At 41.1% G+C, this 15,397-nt stretch overlaps 1 long non-coding RNA gene across 10 annotated transcripts; it reads left to right on the top strand.

Annotated features, from left to right (window-relative positions):
- Positions 1 to 4,183: 4,183 nt before the first annotated feature.
- Positions 4,184 to 10,270, top strand: LOC127344222 (uncharacterized). Of its 10 annotated transcripts, none has more exons than XR_007877855.2 (6): positions 4,184 to 4,769; positions 4,860 to 4,994; positions 5,099 to 5,235; positions 5,757 to 6,152; positions 7,105 to 8,587; positions 9,616 to 10,270. It is a non-coding gene; the product is annotated as an uncharacterized lncRNA (long non-coding RNA). The 10 variants fall into 10 exon arrangements; XR_007877854.2 differs by having other exon boundaries at positions 7,105 to 9,524; XR_007877851.2 differs by having other exon boundaries at positions 7,105 to 9,772; positions 9,968 to 10,270.
- The last annotated feature ends 5,127 nt before the right edge of the window (positions 10,271 to 15,397 follow it).

The following is a 15,397-nucleotide window of genomic DNA, read 5'->3' as shown; positions in this document are numbered from 1 at the left end:
ATGACTTTAGTGATCGAATGAACCATTCACATACGATACCAATTCCCTTTGTCACGCGATATTTTACTTGTCCGAGGTTTGATCAACGGTATCACTTCATACCTTGTTCAACCTCGTCTCCTGACAAGTACTCTTTACTCGTACCGTGGTATGTGGTCTCTTATGAACTCATTCATATGCTTGCAAGACATTAGACGATATTCCACCGAGAGGGCCCAGAGTATATCTATCCGTCATCGGGATGAACAAATCCCACTGTTGATCCATATGCCTCAACTCATACTTTCTGGATACTTAATCCCACCTTTATAACCACCCATTTACGCAGTGGCGTTTGGTGTAATCAAAGTACATTTCCGGTATAAGTGATTTACATGATCTCATGGTCATAAGGACTAGGTAACTATGTATTGAAAGCTTATAGTAAATAACTTAATGACGTGATCTTATGCTACGCTTAATTGGGTGTGTCCATTACATCATTCATACAATGATATAACCTTGTTATTAATAACATCCAATGTTCATGATTATGAAACTAATCATCCATTAATCAACAAGCTAGTTAAGAGGCATACTAGGGACTCTTTGTTGTTTACATATCACACATGTATCAATGATTCGGTTAATACAATTATAGCATGGTATATAAACATTTATCATAAACATAAAGATATATAATAACCACTTTATTATTGCCTCTAGGGCATATCTCCTTCAGTCTCCCACTTGCAGTAGAGTCAATAATCTAGTTTACAGTTGTAAAGATATAACACCTTGGCCTTCCAGTGCTTTATCATGTATTGCTCACGGGAGAGGTTTTAGTCAACGGATCTGACACGCTCAGAAACGTATGTATTTTGTAATTCATTTGCGTCTCAACGCATCACTCATTTTCAAATGAGTCGGCATTAAATATGTTTGGTCTTTTGGTGGAGCCTTAATTCCGCGGTCTGAAATATGTCACTAATATTGTCACACACAGTATAGCTTCAAAGTTCTGACTCTGTCTAAACTACACCAAGTTCTCAAAGAACCTCTTGATTTTAACATCCTTGGTCATTGTCAAAACAATGACATATTCTGCCTTTCTTTTGTAGAATCCGTCACAATATTTAGAAATCTTCTAAATCTAGCATAGACAACTTCTAGCTCATTGTGCTACCTTTTAAACAACACTTAGTCTAATTTGAGATTGAAATTTTATTTTCATATGTGACAAAACAAATATCGGTGCAACACTATATATATATATCCTTGGTTCTTCTTAAGTACTCAAGAATATTCTTACTGTTTTTCAATGATCATCACATGAATCATTCTGGTACATGCTCATAACATTTTTAAGAGCACATGACATCTGATTGTGTACATATTATTTGTGATCTATAATCACTCATGTGTTTTTACTCATTGAGTGTCAGATACACTCAAGTCTTGTTAAAACTTCACATGACAAGAATATTTTCTTAATATTTCTATATTGAACTACTTCAATATCCATTCTATGTACTTTGACTTAAACTTATTATGTGTTTAAATCTATCTTCATAGATTTTGTCACTAAATTTGTTTCAGTCCATATCCTTTCATTAAAGTTAATTTCTCAATGAAACCTTTTTAATCAAGTATATAATTACATCATTTATAACCAACTATATGTCATCTACATAAAGTATTATAAATATGTCTCAGCGCTCCCACTTAATTTCTTGCAAATGCAAGTCTCTTCATCGTCTCTGATAAAATCAAAAACTCTTTGACTATTTCATCTGGTGAAGATTCCAACTCCATGATACTTACTTCATCCAATTGAAGTTTGTATACCTATCTAGTATTCCACGGACCAGCAAAACTCTTGGTTGTATCTTGTATACACCTTTAATACACACTTCTGATAAGTAATGTATTTTGCCATCCTACTATCATATCTCATAAAAGAAATATGTAGTGATTACTAGAATAATCTATATAGACTATAAGCATTGCTACAGAAGATCTAATCTTATTGTATTCAACTCTTTGAACTTGGTCGCAAACAACTTTTCGACAAGTCAAGCTTCATCTATTTTATAGATCCATTTACTTTCAATAAGTATTCATCTATCTTGGATTTCATGGCGTATCACCATTTTAAACGGAGTCAGGGCACATCATAACTTTTTTGTTTGTAGTTGGTTTATCATTGTTCAAAATCAATCATTTGTCCATAAATCATTTATTTGATCACAAAGTAAACCGTACCTACAAGGTTCAATATGTACTTCGATCTCCATGACTAAAACAATTTTTAGTCATGGGAGCCATGATCGTCGTGGCCGCTTCCGGAACCAATTCCGGTGCTGCGCTACTCTGATCATTATGCTCAGGTTCATAAACCTTATCAAGTTCTATTGTCCTCCCACTCAAATACTTCGCTAGAAAATAATTTCTTAGAAATAAGCAAGTAACATTAACAAACACTTTTGTCTTTTACTTCATAGTGGAAATGTAACATCCCAAAATCTGAGAATTTTAAAATTTATGCATTGCATCATATCAGCATGTCAAAGTTTCAGTTTTAGAAAATGTTTTACATGTTTCTTGCATAAAAGTGTTTTATATTGCTAGTTTTGCTCCTTGTTGATTAATCTATATGCATAACATAATTAACCAAGTGCTTTAATGGGTTGGGGCTGTGCCCATTATATCCAGATACTGTACTGGAAGTGTTTTACAAATTTTAGTATATATTTTTTTCTTTTGCATCAGTCTTATTAACTGTAGCTTAAAGAAAAGAAAAGAGAAAAGGAAAAAAATAAAGAACCGGCCGGCCCTATGCCAGGCACGCACACGCGACGCGAGCAGCAGCTCACGCGCGCACGCTCGCGAAAGACCACGCGCGGAGCAGCCATGCTATGCAATCTGGCCTTTTCGTTTTTTTTTTCCCCTGACGGTGGAGCCCACGTTTTATCTCCAACCTTCAGCCAGAAGTCTATGCACGACACGGAAACAAACTGGAAACAAGTTCCACAAAAATCTCACCAAAGCTGTTGAATTTGCCACGGATTTTTGCGCCTATATATACCCCCATATATCCTCTGTATATTGACCCTAAAATCCTCAATTTTTGCGCCGCCAGGCTGCGCGAATTTCTCGCCGGAGTTCGATGCTGCCGCCGCCATTGGAGCTCATAACCGGAGGTTTCCCGTCGCCCCGAGCCCCTCTATTTTACACCATATTGTCCTCTTACTCAACCACGTCGCCTCCCCTATGTTCCCCGATCTGCAGGGCACTAGGACGCGGAGAAAGCATCGCCGGAGTTCATCGCTGCCCGGGCCGCTCCAGCCGCCCGTCACCGCTGTTCGAGGAAGACGCAAATACCTCCGAGCACGCCACCTTGACAGCCACGTCCAGCCGCACCTCGTTCACCAACTCGCCGCAGTCGTAAACCATCCAAAGACGCCAAGAAGCATCGCGTCTCCTCTTTTCCCCATCTACAGTGAAAGGAGGCGATTTTTGGGTGATCCCGTGCGAACCAGCTCGCCGCCGGCGTTTCGTCAGATTCCTCGCCCTCCGGTGGCCGCTCCGGCGGCGGGAGGACGGGGAATCAACGGATCCCGGCGTGTACATAGCCTAGGTGTGCGTGGGGTGCTTGCCGGCGGCGTTGTGGAGGTGGCGGCGTGGCCGGAGAAGCTTTTGTCGACGGCGGTCCTCTCCTCTGCTCTGGGTGCTCCGGTGGAGGCTCATGGCAGATCTGCCGTCCCCTGCGCGTTCGCTGCTTCTCGGAGTCGCGGCGTGCTTTCCCTCAGGCCAGCGTCCGTGATGGCGGAGCTGGTTCTTGAAGATCTTGAAGTTGGCGTTGACCGAGTTGGTGCTGATCGTGGTGCGGGATGGAGGCGCTTTGGTGCCGAGTGCCGTCGACTTCCTGGTCGCCGGAGGGTTCCTCCCAGTCCAAGGTCTAATGGAGGAGAAGGCGGCGGGTTCCGCCGGCGGAACGTGCTGCGCGACGAAGAAGGTGCCGGAGCTCAGAAGGACCTATTTGTATTTTTTCTTTGTTTCTGAGCTTATCTGTAAGATGCTCGGTTGATGTAATCTTTATCTCTGCTACTTAAAAAGACTAAAGTGGTTCCTTATTCTGCCATCTACGATACGTTTCGTACTTTTTGGTCGTCATTTTGGTCGCTCGCTCCACCTCTCCCGAACGCGCCGACAAGTGGGCCAGACCCCACAATTCTCTCCCCGAGTCGATTTCCTCCATCTCCCGTGCGCCGCTCCCCCACCTTCTCTCCCTCTCTCGTCCGCAAGCGCCGGCTAGGGTTTCGCCGCCGCTCCCTTGCACCACCTTGTTGCTGGTCGTTGACCTCAAAAGCAGGATCCCCGCGCTGCGCCATGATCGCCGCCATTTCCGAAAATACGCCGCCACCGTCCCCGATGCCGATGCCGCCCACCATCCCCATCTCGATCATCGCCGGCGCCCCTCACCTCCAGCGCGGCCGCTGGCCGTCATAGCGTAGGCCGACGCCAGCTAATGTATCGAGCTTCGCCGTCACCGGAGCCCGTCAGGTCTAGCGCGGACGCCGACCATACAAGCGCAGGACGACGCCGCCCACAATACGTAGCTCGGACTCCTCCGCCCCTCAAGATCTTTGAGCATGGGTGCTCGATCCGTCGACAACGAAGGCCAACGCGGGTCTGCTGGCGAAGGACAACGGTGATTTGTCCCTCTCGCCCTCTTCGACATGGTGTCCTACCTCCACTCGCTCGCCTCTAGCCCCTCCCTCGACCAGGTCCCCTTCCATCCCTCCTCCCCGATCACCATCCCTCAGATTTGTGAGATTCGTCCTCACGTGCTCGGTTCTGCGTTGGTTTGGGGGCAGGAAGGGATCCGCGAGGGGGGGGGGGGGGGGGGCGCTGCAGCGCTGGGATGAGATGAGATGAGATGGTGAGTAAGCTCGGCCTCTTCTCCTCCAACGAGACTAAGGAAGACGTCTCCAACGCAACCTCAACTACTCGTATGGTTCTCCCGGCCTCCTCCTCTTAGAGTTTCATCTCCATTTCATGTCTGCATGTGTAAGGTGTGGCTGGTTCGATCTGTGATGCTGTTCAGTTTCTTCAGGTGCCATACTACCTTGGTGAGATGACTGAACAAGTGGAGCAGGAGGACCGAATTCCGGTTCTCAAGGCATCACAAGATCATCTGAAGGTTCACTGTCAAGTTACATGGTCTCACACGTACTTATGATGTATTTTTAGGTGCTTTCTGGTTTCTTATCAGATTACTCAAACTCTGGAGTACTCAATTAGCATGATTTGTTGTTGGCTACTGTTTGTTCTACTCTAAAAGGGAACTGAAACTAAGTGTGTTGTTGGTTCAGGCTAAGTGGGTTGTCTTAGATTAACTTGTGAATGCCCATCTTTTTACTGATTGTGTTAGCATCAAGTGTGGTGTTGGTCCAGGCTAAGTGTTGCGTTGCTCTGAACCTACTGCTGCTCCCTGATTGCATAATTTAGCATGTGTAGCATAATGTGGTACTATTTGGAGTAGAATTTCAGAATTTTTTATCAGTGGAATTTGAGAGAACTCTACAATGATGGGAGTGGCTTAGCAGCAGACACTTTACTCCATAAATCTGTAGGAGTAGAAAATTTAGAAATGATAAGTAGCGTTTGACTGCATGCAACTCCATATTTTTGTGACAACAGTAGGAGTATTATATGTCAAAACTGATATTGTGCTGTTGTTAACAAGAGTAAAATTATTGATGATATTTCAGAGACTGATATTTATGCGAAGATCCAGCTGTCATCACCTCCCCCCACGACTATCTACGTCTCAGGGCCATGGAGGCCCGACGCCCTCCACAAACCGCGAGAAAGAGCAGCAGTACGGATGCAATCAGGTCATGGAGGCCGAGATCGATCCAACCCTCCCCTCCACCTCCTCTCTATCCCTCTAATCTGCGATTTGCCATGCATTCTGATTGTGGATATGGAAGAATTTAGGTCACTAGATGCAGACAAATTGAAGCATGCCTTCTGGATATGGAAGATGGAATTCAAGCTGGTTTCGGTTATTGGACGAGATGTGAGGTCATCCACGTTAACTGTTACTAATTGATGCAAAAAAATTCAAGTTACTCCACACGGCTGCCACCTGCAGAGCATGAGAGGTATGGACAAATTTTGATCTCTCAGTCCAGATCTCCATTATGATGATCTCTCCGTCCAAATCTTGTCCATTACGTCCCATTCTTGATTAGATCCACTGTTTAAGCAACTCTGATGGAAATTCTTCTGGCTATGGAAATGGAAAATATCAATCCCTTCAAAATATGTCAGATCTTGTCCAGGACAAACAAGTGGCAATCTATGTCATTCTCGTCAAAAATTAATTTATTTTGTTTTTGAGATAATAGATAACCTCTCAGTTTGGTTATAGAAGCCATGTGTTTCTTTCATGATGAAAAATATGTTTCTTTCACTTGATTGCAAGAGATGGAGATCAAATTTAACCGCATCTGTGTTGAGCATGAAAAGCTATGTAGAATGTAATAACTAGCGACTATTTACAGGAACTATATTGAGCTTTAGTTGCAGCAAGCTATTTGTAAATTCACCCTTTACTCTTTATCATGCATTATGCTATTTAACATTTGATTTTATGTTTTCTTGCCAGTCTTACGGACGAGTTGGATTATGCTATTTAACATTTGCTATCATGCATTATCTAAGAACTCATCTCTTAAGAATGCTAGCCACATATTCTTATCTAAGAACCTTGCTGTGTTAGTTTCAGAGGGAGCTTTCATTCCAAAAAAAGGTTTTTGCTCAATATTTATGTCGAAACTGCCACTGGTTTATGTACATTCTAGGGGAGGCATGGCGGTGAGGGTTAAAATTGGATATTGCTGATTTTGTTGAAGAGAGTCGCAGTTGGACACCTTCAGTGTTTCCCTACCTTGATCTGTTACTCGAATTGTGATATGCGTTTATCATTTTTCTACCATTAATCCCAGGTGCTAGAATATGGGAGTTGTGGGGTCTTTTATCAGTGATTATGGATTTGTCAATCGTTAATTCTGAAATGCTAAATTGTTGATGCTATAGGGTTTCACCATGCAGGCACTAAAGGGTGGTCTTGGTAGTCCTTGACACATGCTTACGGGTTTGCAAATATGCTCACAGACATTGTGAAGGCTGCAAGGTACTGGACTATATAGGATTCGTGTACTCTATTTTTGAGAAATACATTTGGTGCTTTGGATCCTGAATGGTAGATTTTTTAAACATTTCTTGCAATTTTGTACAACTTGCAGAGTAGTATTATTTAAGATCTACGAGTGTCTGCATGAATCATTATATATTTTAGCCTATTTTGGTGGATCGGTTATGTGGTAATGTTAAAAGAAAGCTAGATGTTAGCTCAGTGGCGACGGTCAATCGCAGTGCCTTGTGGGTCATCCTAATTTGGTAGCGACGGTCGATCGACGCATATAATGCACACCTTCTGCTTGAAGAAACGTCCAAGTGATCTTGTTGTAGCCTTGCAGGTTGCGCTTATTTGTTTCGTTATTCTACATTGAAAGGCATCGTCATAGAAAGGTCCAATAATGCTGGGATTGCTACAACTTTTAGATTGCTTAATTGGTAGCTTTAACTGACACCAAATATGTACTTCTTCCTTCCATTTTCATGTTAATACTGCTTTTCTGTTCTTTACATGGGGACATCAGAATTACTTGTTAGTTCGCATTATTGTTTTTCTCCGAGAACAACGATTGTGCATTCACATCAGGCATCAATTCACAGATAAGTGCTCAATGTTCTTAAACATGACAGACCATGTCATATATTTTAGTTATTGCATATATCTGCAGCTAGAACGGCAGCAGCAGTATTGCAGGAGGAACCAGTTCTCATTTACAACGTTCAGTTTTATTTCTCTGTTAGAGGCCCAAACAAGATTCACCTGATAACCTGCAGCTAGAACGATATCTGCAGTATTGCAGGAGGAAACCATTCTCATTTACATCGTTCAGCTTTACTTTGTTAGAAGCCCAGACGAGATTTACCTGGTAAATGTCGATATAACTCCTTGATTGTACCTTCAAATAATTCACATTTTGTTGATGGTTACACTGCAAGTGTTATGGCACAAGAGATAGTTCAATGTATTTTGATTGCTGAATGTGATGTCTATTGACAATACTTGCTAAAACTACTGAAAAACTGATGTTCTGCACAAGTTATTTCAGGAAGAATGTGAAGCTAATTCCTGATATTTTAGTGAGACCTAAAACACCGAATCTGGTTTGTGATGATCCCTTGGATCTTTTTCTTTACGAGCTATGCATCTGCCATTTTTGCCCCTAGGCATCATTCACCTTGGAAGCAAGGACATGCCGTGTTTGGGTTTTAATGGCCAGCCTTACATAGCACAACACTGCCAGCTTCTTTCCCGAGTAGAACTAATGCCATTTTACCAAGAGATATGTTAAGTAATTTACAAGTTCTTACGCAGGTGCAATTTAATCATTCATAGAAGCAAGAGATATGTTAGATAATTTACAAGTTCTTACGCCGGTTTTACAGGGGAATTTACACGGTGCATATTTCTTTCATTTCCCTTACAATTTTACCATTAAAGCTCCAAGTTGTTACTGAGTAATATATATTTCACTTGATAGCTTTCTATTTTTTCATTCTTGAGGTATTTGTTCATTGTTTAGGTTGTAAAATGTGGATTTTTTCATTTTCGGTATATGAGCGGTATTTTGCATGATAGTGCTGCAAAAAATAAGGTATAAGCATACTCTGAAGGTTACTGGATATATGCAATAGCTCTGTTTGTTAAGTGCTTCTTTCCTGACAGATTTTTTAGGGATCTTTGTGGATTATCAACAATCTCTGCAGTAGGAGAGTACAAAAATATAGTTAGGTGAGGGCTAGGTAGTAGGTACAACACCCGGCATTTGCCTTTAGTGCATCTGAATTTCAGCGGACATCTAAGCCGAAAGAATTCAAGCCCATATTTGTATGGACCTGACCCATGTTTCCTGTTTTCTTGGTGGACCTGACCCATATATGTCTGTGCACAAGAGGATTAGGTTTGTTGGTTTATGCCATCTTCCCTAGATTTCAATGTTAGTGTTTGTTTAGTCGAAATTATGCACCTACATGTGGCAGACCGGCCATACGTGACATGATTAGTAATTGTTAATTACTACTATGTGCTTATATAGAAGGATACAAGTTATTCATTAACAAGAACTGATCTTAACAAGTATTACAGTTATTAGTTAACAAGTACTGGTCTTAACATTTGTTGTGCTTCCTAGGTAGACATATCTCTACTACTCTATATAATCTACACCTTGTTTAGGAGTAAGTCAGTTGTAGCATGCTGCTGCAAATAAAATGGCTTCATATAACTTTCAGTTAAGATAGAACTTTCATGTTCACTGTAAATTATATGGTGTCGTGATTATGAATAGTACTATAAGTTTTCTAGCCACTTCGGTACATACCAGGATTATATTCAGGTGCAAACCATAATTCTATAACCTCAACAATATTGATCAGTATGTCTCAAATGGCCCACCTATCCTGGCTCACGCAGCTGGCACTCTGCAGGATCCCAGAGATCGACGACTAAGAAGGCCATGGTCTGGTGGAATTTGAGATCGACTAAAGACTGCAAGATCGAAGGTGATGGTTGGACCAGAGAGAGGAGGATGCGGTGGCACCTGAGGTCGCTAGGAGGTGGAGATGCAGGAAATAGAGCCAAAGTGTGAGAGTAACTATGTTACTCTTTCCCTGATTAAGTCTCTGTAGTGTGACATTAAAAACTCTTGACAATCTGAGCTCTGTTTGAATTTTATGTGATACAAATAATTCAGTAGTCCGATGTCCAGGCAAGATTTCTAATTTTTAGTTTTAGTCCGATATCCTACTGAATCTTGTGCAACCATGAATTTGTATGCAGGCACACTGAAGAAGAATTTCACTAGAGGGTTTGAAGTCTCTGAGAGTTGTTGTCAAATGCATCATCTACAGCTCTTCCAAGTAAGATTGCAAGGTGATGGCAGAAAGCAAGAAGTTTTGTACTTAGTTTGTACATATGTGGTCTCTGATTTTAAAGGTCCTTAAAATTATTATTGTAAGTATTTTTGAAAAAAATTGTATTTTATCTACTCGTAATTATTTGGTTAAATATTTAAAGAATTGTATAATAAAAAAATCTGTAATTGGGCAAATCATCATGTGTGTTATGGAGTTTTTTTTTTGACGTAACGTGTGTTATGGAGTTTAAACTTCATGAAGTAGTCGACATGAGATATCCATATATTTTGCTTGGTATGTTATAAAATTATTGTTTGAAACTAACTCTAATTTCTACCTGGCATTTCACATTTAGGAAAAAATAGTTGTAATTTTAGTCGAGTCGTGTGGGAGTTTCGTCTTTGTCAAAGGCCTCGAGAAAATCTCATGCTTATATTTCCTTTCGCTTTTGCCTACTACCAATGCCGTGGTCCACTACCCCATCTTATTCCATAAGGTTGTATTGTCAAAACGATGACATTGGTGGATGATATGAAGTTTTTATTTTAATTATCTTTTAAATTTTCTCACATGTATTGTCACCCGTGGCAACGCACGGGCATTTTACTAGTCCGCAAAAAAAAAGAAGCATCGCGTCCGAGCCGTCCTACCACCACCTCGGGCCGTCTGTGCCATTGTAAGCCAGAGCATCCACTTTAGATTAGATTAACAAATTCTCCGTACGCCGTTAGATCTTAATCTGAGGAACTCTGTTAACCCAAATAACTGAACCAGGCCTCACGATCGATCACATCGATCACGTGCAGGATGTGCTAGCTTGTTCCCCCATAAAAATCTTTGAAAATTCATAACAAATAATCTATACCTCCGTTTTAGATGATTCCTTTTGCATTGAGTTCGTAATTGAATTCTCTGTAACTTTCGTGTAGAAAGTTTCTCCATCCGAGAAACTCTTTCTGACCACTTTTCGGACAAAATTATAAAAGGTCCGTGAAATGTTTAACCTTGTAAAAACCATATATATATTTTCGTAACTCGGAATTTAGCAAATAATATAGCGTTGGATTCAGAAAAATGATAAGCACAACTTGGTACTGTTAATTTGAAATCTCCCATACACTAGAATACTTATTTGTGATTTTCGAAATTATTTTTTTGCATAAATTCCCAGTTTGTATTAAAATGCCTTTTTGAAATTGCTATTGAATAAACAATTTCCTATAAAGTAGTTTCAAACCTAAATTATTTTGAGAGCATGCATGCATTACTTTGTTATGTGTTTTCTCCGTTTGTGCTCTCTGGATATTTATTGTGATTATTTTATCATCTAGATCGTGCGGTGTGTAACGTCTGTTCTTGCAAAGAGAGTGCGAACGACAACGACAAATAAGGCAAGTTGAACTTTTGATCATAATATATCTATTGTTTTTCTATACGTGTAGTATGATTTTAGTACAAGTACATGTGTAGGATTGTGACTGATGAATTGTGTGCTATTGCTATTAAACCCGGCTTAGGATAGCCATATGTTTTTATGATTGGATTCATTTGTAGTCAACCTATGTTTGATTGCTTGGATATGCTTGCTTTATATGTGAGTGGAATATCATGTCATGGGTATGTATTAGTTGAAAGGTTAGTTTTGAGTTGACAAAACAATTACTGGATGAATTGGGGCGGATATGAATAGTACTTGAGAAGGTTGTAGGTCGACCGACATAGTAAGGGCTTTGATCCTGACTTACTGACATGTATAGGTCGAGTGGCATGGTAAGGGCGTTGAGCCTGACTTACTAACATGTACACTGGTGGTGGCATGGTAAGGGTATTGAGCCTGACTTGCTGACATGTACACTAGTGGAATGGAGATTGGCATGGCAAGGGCATTGAGCCTGACTTACTGACATGTGCAATGAAGAAAAGGAGATTAGCATGATAGGGGCCCCGAGCTTGGCCTACTCACATGTGCACTATAGGAGTTCGGAGATTAAAACCGCTGGGATAAAAACTAGGATGATAATATGATTGCTTTGTGCCAAATAAAAGTTTGAACTCTCGCCTTGAAAATGTATTTGATAGGTTTGTTATAAGTCTCTAGTGATACTTGCCAATACATTCAATGTATTGACCCTGCGTGGCTGCAACGTTTCATGTTGCAGGTAACATTGAGGACAGAGTGAGATTCCATATTTAGGTCGCGAGCTTCCACTCAGCATGTTCGCCTGTGGCGTGATGGAGCTCTTTGCTTTTATTTGTTTTAAGCTTTGAACTCTTTTATTTGAGCTAGCCATGAGCTATGCAAGTTGTAATAAATATATTCTGGATCATACACGTTGTAATAATGACGCATTTGCTATTCTGTTTATTCATCGAACTGTGTGTGCTAGCGAGTCGATCCAGGGACTAGCACAATATGCACAGAGATCCAATCCTTACCGGGTTGGATCGCTTCAGATGGTATCAGAGCATTGTGTTGTCTGTAGGTTCGTGACCTTAGAAAATGGAGTAGATTAGGAAGACCATAGGAACTGAAAACTTATTTAATTTTCTCTTATATCTTCTCGCTCTTCATTTCTCATAATTCTATATCTATCATTTTTCTCACTCTCCTCTATTCAAAATAGTAGATATTCATTACTCACTTTAGTTAACAAGTCAAATCTCTGTTGGATTACTTATTCGAAAATATGGACATGATGATAAGGAGGATGGAGATGAAGGTGGTGCAAATGCTGAAGATGATGAGGAAGAGGAAGAGGATCATGAGGAAGTGATCATCTATGTCTCAAGTGATGATAAAGATCCTCAAGAGGATGAACCACCAGCCATGGATGCTCACCCAAAGAAGCGCCGGTGCCAAAAGAGCACGGACTACATCAAGCGCTTCAAGTTCTGATTAGGATTGCCCACCAATTTAGTCTTCGTTAGGAAATCGATATCGCATTAGATTTATGTCATATCAAAATTTGTGGTATGGCTAGTTTATGTTTAGGATTTGCTTTTCTCTAAACTGTGATTGTGTGGAATTTTTGTGAGGTTTATAAATCAGTACTAGATTCGTTTTTAACAAAAGTTGTTGTCTGTACGAGTTACAGTTTTCTGCTGATACTGTCTACTGTGAGATTTTTCTTAAATTCCTGGAACGTCAGAAAAATCTGAATTTTTTTTGTAAAAATGCGGAATTTCCTGTAGTGCGTGCGCAAAAATTGGCATTCGATTCCGACGTGTTTTGGATGCCCAGAAAATTCCGTTTCTACAGTAGTCGAAATCTGGACAGACTCTGCCATGTTTTTGAATGGTGCTTGTTTGTTGTTCTGTCAATTGCTATGATTGTTTGGTTATGTGATGTTTGTGTATTAATATGGGTAGTGTTTCCTTTAGTTTCTATCTATCTATACTTACCTTTGCTGAACCAACAAATGCCTCCTCGACGTGCACGGACCGGGAGCAACAACACTGGGAACAACAACCCCAATCCGGATGTGCAGATGCTGATCAACGCACAAACACAGCTCATGCAGACAATGAATCAATTCACAGCGAACCAGAACCAGAACAACAACAACCACCACAACAACAACAACAACAACAATAATCCACCTCCAGGGGTAGACATGCTCACAAGGTTCCTGAGATTGAGGCCTGCCAAGTTTTCTACTGCACCAGAGCCAATGATAGCATTGGACTGGCTGCGTGCTGTGGACAAGGACCTAATGACAGTGGGATGTACTGAAGCCGAGAAGGTGAGATTTGCTGCTCATTTGCTTGAAGGACCAGCTGCATCATGGTGGGATAATTATCAGATAACTCACCCCATTGCCGGAATCACCTGGGAAATGTTTCAAGAAGGGTTTCGCACAACTCATGTTTCAACTGGAGTTATGACCTTGAAGAGAAGGGAGTTCTGAAACCTGCGCCGGAACCACCGCACTGTGGCCGAGTACATAGAGGAGTTCAGCAACTTGGCGCGCTATGCACCGGAAGATGTGGATACTGATGCAAAGAGGAAGGAGAGATTCCTGGATGGTTTGAATGATGAGCTTGCTATTCAACTGTCAGTGGTACATGTTCCTGATTTCCAGACACTGATGGACAAGGCTAGAATTCTTGAGGGAAATCGGAACCAAGCTGAGAACCGCAAGAGGAAGCACAACCACAACAACCACAACTCGCTAGCAGATCAGAGGGTCCGTACACACCATGATGAGAATGGCAATTCTGAACACCGCGAGCATGGAGTAAATATACATGATGATCAAAACCACCACTCTCGGAGAGATAATGGTCAAAATAATGGTGGCAATAATGGCCAGAATCGCTACATCAACAACACTAGCAAGAGAGATATCCGCCAGGTGCAATGCTACAAATGTAAAGAGCTGGGGCACTATTCCTGGGATTGTCCTGAAGGAAAAGATGATGTTGGACACCACAATCGCTCCGACAAGAGGGACATGAGCAAATTGGAGTGTTTCAAGTGCCGTAAGTTGGGACACTATTCACGAGACTGCCCTGAAAATAATAATGGTGTTGGAAATCCGAATGTGAACAATCCCATCCCGCCCCAGAAAGGACACCTAAACCATGTCAACATGGAAGAAGTCTTTGAAGCGCCAAATGCAGCAACTCGTAAGTTTTGACCAACTCCTTCCAATATTTGTATCTTTCAATACTGGTGCATTTTATACATTCATATCAAGGTCAGAAGTAACACAGATCCCATCAAAGTAATATCCTAGGAAAGTGACATGGAATAAATTTCGGATGCCACACAATGGAACCATTGCCAAGTAAACCGCGACCTAGCCATATTCTTTTTAAGGGTGGTAGCACCTAGCCATCCCCAAACTTAAACCCTGCTAGCCTTCTCGAATCTCGAGGACGAGATTCCTTTTAAGGGCGGTAGTCTGTAATATCCCAAAATCTGAGAATTTTAAAATTTATGCATTGCATCATATCAGCATGTCAAAGTTTCAGTTTTAGAAAATGTTTTACATGTTTCTTGCATAAAAGTGTTTTATATTGCTAGTTTTGCAATCTATATGCATAACATAATTAACCAAGTGCTTTAATGGGTTGGGGCTGTGCCCATTATATCCAGATACTGTACTGGAAGTGTTTTATAAATTTTAGTATATATTTTTTTTTTTGCATCAGTTTTATTAACTGTAGCTTTAAGAAAGAAAAGAGAAAAGGAAAAAAATAAAGAACCGGCCGGCCCTATGCGACGCGAGCAGCAGCTCACGCCCGCACGCTCGCGAAAGACCACGCGCGGAGCAGCCATGCTATGCAATCTGGCCTTTTCTTTTTTTTTCCCCTGACGGTGGAGCCCACGTTTTATCTCCAACCTTCA

The sequence above is a fragment of the Lolium perenne genome, chromosome 3 (genome assembly GCF_019359855.2).
Source record: "Lolium perenne isolate Kyuss_39 chromosome 3, Kyuss_2.0, whole genome shotgun sequence".
NCBI classification, from domain to species: domain Eukaryota; kingdom Viridiplantae; phylum Streptophyta; class Magnoliopsida; order Poales; family Poaceae; genus Lolium; species Lolium perenne.
Note: the sequence above shows the minus strand (reverse complement) of the source record. Positions and strands in the feature narration are given on the sequence as shown.